Source organism: Gossypium arboreum, chromosome 10, assembly GCF_025698485.1.
Source record: "Gossypium arboreum isolate Shixiya-1 chromosome 10, ASM2569848v2, whole genome shotgun sequence".
NCBI lineage: Eukaryota > Viridiplantae > Streptophyta > Magnoliopsida > Malvales > Malvaceae > Gossypium > Gossypium arboreum.
Window position 1 is genome coordinate 32044776 of NC_069079.1, and position 4545 is coordinate 32049320.

The 4545-nt window shown below is 36.4% G+C and overlaps 1 non-coding gene across 1 annotated transcript; it reads left to right on the forward strand.

The window, feature by feature from the left end:
* Positions 1–496: 496 nt before the first annotated feature.
* Positions 497–602, forward strand: LOC128282661 (small nucleolar RNA R71). Its single transcript, XR_008273015.1, has one exon. It is a non-coding gene; the product is annotated as a small nucleolar RNA R71 (small nucleolar RNA).
* Positions 603–4545: the final 3943 nt, after the last annotated feature.

Sequence of the window (4545 nt, forward strand, 5' to 3'; positions counted from 1 at the left end):
CCGGAGGATTCTGTGGCCTTTGATTCCCTTGACCACCCCAGGAGAAATTTGGGTGGTTCTTCCAACCTACATTATAAGTATTGCTATAAGGATTATTCTGAGATCGAGGATTATTACCCATGTAATTTAATTGATCGTTCTCCATGCTGTGGCCATAGGATTGATATTCTGACTTGCTTGATCCACCTCCACTGACTTTACAGTGCATTACTGGATAAACCTGCGAAGAACCAAGTAAACCATCAATCTTTTTATTTAGAAGTTCTACCTGGTTTGGCAGCATAACAACCGAATTGACGTTATAAACGCCTGCTGTTTTAGTTGGCTTAGTCCTCATGACTTGCCACTGATAGTTATTCAGTGACATCTCTTCAATAAATTCTTAAGCCTCTTCAGGTGTTTTGTTATTGATGGTTCCCCTACTGCTGCATTAATCATTTGTCTTGTCGAGGGGTTCACACCATTGTAGAATGTTTGAACTTGCAACCATAGAGGTAATCCATGGTGAGGACACCTTCACAGTAGGTCCTTGTATCTCTCCCATGCATCGTAAAGAGTTTCTAAGTCCATCTGCACAAATGAAGAGATATCATTACGTAATTTGGCCGTTTTAGCCAATGGAAAATATTTTAATAAAAAATTTTCATTCATTTGTTCCCAAGTAGTAATTGACCCTCGTGGTAACAAGTTTAACCACTGTTTAGCTTTGTTCCTTAATGAAAAAGGGAATAACCAAAGATGAATGGCATTGTCAGAAATGCCATTAATTTTAAATGTATCACAGAATTCCACGAAATTTGCCAAGTGAGTGTTTGGATCATCATCCTGTAAACCATCAAACTGAACAAATTGCTGTATCATTTTAATAGTGTTAGGTTTTAGTTCAAAATTATTCGCAGCAATAGCAGACTTAACTATACTTGACTCAATTCCTGTTAAAGTAGGTTTAGCATAATCATACATAGTACGAGGTGCAGGATTCTGATTTGCTAGTTCAGCGGGTATTGTAGGAGGTAGCTAATTGTCTTGATTGTCAGCCATCTCCTTGGTCGTAGTTGAGATATAATCCTCTTACTCTTCCTCTGTGTATCTTAGGCTTCGCCTTATTTCTCTTTGGTAGTGGTCCTGACGGGTTTCTTCTAGTCATAAACTATAAAAACCTGCCAAGAGAAAGAAAAAGTAAATTAATAAATAATAATAATAAAATAAAATTAACTTACACGAAAAATAAATAGCTAAAGTAGTAAAAATTGAGTGTTCCTAATATCTTAGTTCCCCAACAACGACGCCAAAAACTTGATTGTGATTTTGTATGATAAGTTTTATAAGTTTATAGTGAATCATTCTTGAAACTAACTATTATCACGATGAAGGCAAGTGTACCTACCGAACAGTAGTATAGCTTTAGCAAGACCAGATTATAGAACCCAACGGAAGTAAAAGTACTAGTAATGATTTTCTTTTTATTATCTAGCCCAAGAATAATGGGGTTTGTTTTTTAACTAACTAATTAACTAAACTAAGAATTCACAGAAAATAGAATTGAGGAATTACTTTTGGAAAAACGATTGAATAAAAGAATACCTAAAGAAGAATCCACCTAGACTTCACTTGTTTTTCTAATTCCGAATCGGACGATTTATTCATTTAACTTGTTCTATAGAGATCCCTAAGTTATGTTATTACCCCTATTCAAGACTAATAACGTCTAATCCCTAGATTGAATAATTGAGACTTTTCAATAATTAACATCCTAGGGTTGCATTAACTCGATCTATGGATCCCCTTATTAGGTTTCACCCTAATCCGAAAAAATCTTGTCAACCTATCTGTAGGCGCGCAATCAACTTCGATTAAGTATGACAATTGTACTCTTAGACAAGGTCTATTCCTCCTCTGAATAAGAGCTTAACTTGAATCAATATCCTGGAATATCAAAACAAGAATTAAGAACAAGTCAAATATTTATCATACAATTCAGAAAATAATAACAAGATTCGTCTTAGGTTTCATTCCCCTTAGGTATTTAGAGGATTTAGTTCATAACTAAAAAGGAAAACATCTCAGAAGAATAATGAATACAAAACATAAAGAAAACCCAAAACTCCTGAAGGGAAATTGAGGGGAGATCTTCAGTCTTGATGATGAATCCGGCTTCTGAGATGGATCAATCGGCTTTCTTCGAGTAATTCCTTCCTTCCTCCATGGGCGTCCCTGTAACACCCCGTACCCGAGACCGTTGCCGGAGTCGGACACGAGGGGTTAACAGGGTTAATCCACTTGCACAGTTCATTTTAAACATTTCCAGACAGCTGGCTAACTGTGTCACTGTCACCTTAAAAATCATATCTTGAGTTCCACAACTCGAAAATCAGTTTTGTGAACTTTCCCTGAAACTAGACTCATGTATGCATCTACAAATTTTTTTCTAGAATTTTTGGTCTGGCCAATTAGTACAGTTTATTAGTTAAAGTCCCCCATGTTACAGGGATTGACTACACTGTCCTTTGCGCATTACGACTTGGATATCTCCCTGTACAGGGCTTTAATACTGATGCCGTTTGTTTCTACAGAAACTAGACTCGAAAAGGAATCTGTACATATATGGAATGACTTCTAATTATCTCTGGTCAATTTATAATTAATTTCCAAAGTCGGGACAGGGACTCCAGAAGCCTTTCTGGCCCTGTCTCACGAAAACTTAAATATCTCTTAACATACTGTTCATATGATCATTTCGTTATTTTCCGATGAAAATAGACTTGTCACGGTTCGTTTACATAATTTATTCACTATTTAATTCCATTCCTACTATTTTTAGTGATTTTTCACATCCACGTCACTGCAGCTGTCAGCATCTGTCTTTAAGGTAGGCTTTACCTATTTCATAGTTTCCATGATTCAACTAGCCCTTTAACATAAATAGCACAAAATATGATCATGATTAACCATCCCAATGGCTAATCGTTTCCAAACATTTCCATACCTCTTAATGAACAACATACAATGATTATAATACCATGCCCAAAGTATACTTAAGCCATTTTCGCATGGCTATCCAAACTTACACAAAACCGAAAGGTACATGACCTACAACAAAAGGGTAGTCCTATACATGCCATTTCAAAGTTCAACCAAAAATATACCAAAAGGAGCTTTGATAGTGTGGGCGACTTCGACTTCAAAAATCCCAAGTCCGATAGCTGAAGAACCAAAATCTATAAAACAGAGAATCAAAGAAACGGAGTAAGCATTTAATGCTTAGTAAGTTTGAGTCATGAATTTAGACACAACCAAAGTATAGTATTTATGTAGCTAAACAGATAATTTCATATGCACAAATTCTCAATATCATACTTACTTCACATTACCAACCCTTATATTCATACACAAAGATCAACTTAGCCAAAGGCCGGTAGCTCATTTATCAACTGAGCGAATACTTATTTGTAAGGGCTCAACTAATTCAAAGTACATACGAAACATACCTCATTGTTGGGATTTCACAAGCGTATTAACTGAAATTTTTACACCAAGTTCATTCATTCCCGAATCACGTACCTTCGGAGTTTAACCGGATATAGCTACTCTTTCAAATGCCTTCGGGACATAGCCCGGTTATAGTAACTCACACAAATGCCTTCGGGCTTAGCCCGGATTTAGTGACTCGCACCAATGCCTTCGGGCTTAGCCCGGAATTAGTAACTCGCACAAATGCCTTCGGATCTTAGTCCGGATATAATCACTTAGCACAAAGCCTTTGGGACTTAGCCCGGACATCATTCGAATAACCAAGCACAATTATCAATAAGTCATGACACATTCGTATTTCATTTTCATTAGCAAAACTCAAACACAAGACACTTATCACACTTGCAATTTCGGCTCAATAGCCACACACAAAGAGCATGATTTTGATTTGCTTAAAACATGATCTAATCAAATCATAATTCAAGTTCCATTACTCGAAAACTTACCTCGGATGTTGTCGAACGGCTTCAACGGCTATTCGATCACTTTTTCCTTTCCCTTATCCAACTGTGGTCCCCTAAGCTCTTGAGCTAATTCAAACAAATTTAACTTATTAAAGTCTCATTTTGCTAGCTTATGGCGAATATGACAAGGAGTTTGATAGGTCATATGGCCACCTTTTAGCTCAAATACACAATGATCATACACATTTTAATCACATCAAGCAATTTAATACAATTCATTCGAACATCAAAAGAGAAGCTCAAGGTACTTAGCCCATATATACATTAGACATTAGAGTCACATATGTACGAAATCAAGAATCGAATTCAACATACTAGCTAATATTTCCCTTAGCGAATTTTCTAAGTCAAGCTAAAGCCATCAATAGGCTACCAATGGCGAACATACCCATCAACTCATGTACTCATTCATGTGGCCGAACATACACATCTATGCTAAGCCCGATTGCAACACTTAATACATTCTACAAGTATGGTCACTTGTATTGACTAAACATCATTTGTTTCAAGTTCAAAACTTGGCTAATACACATATATACACTATTAAAGC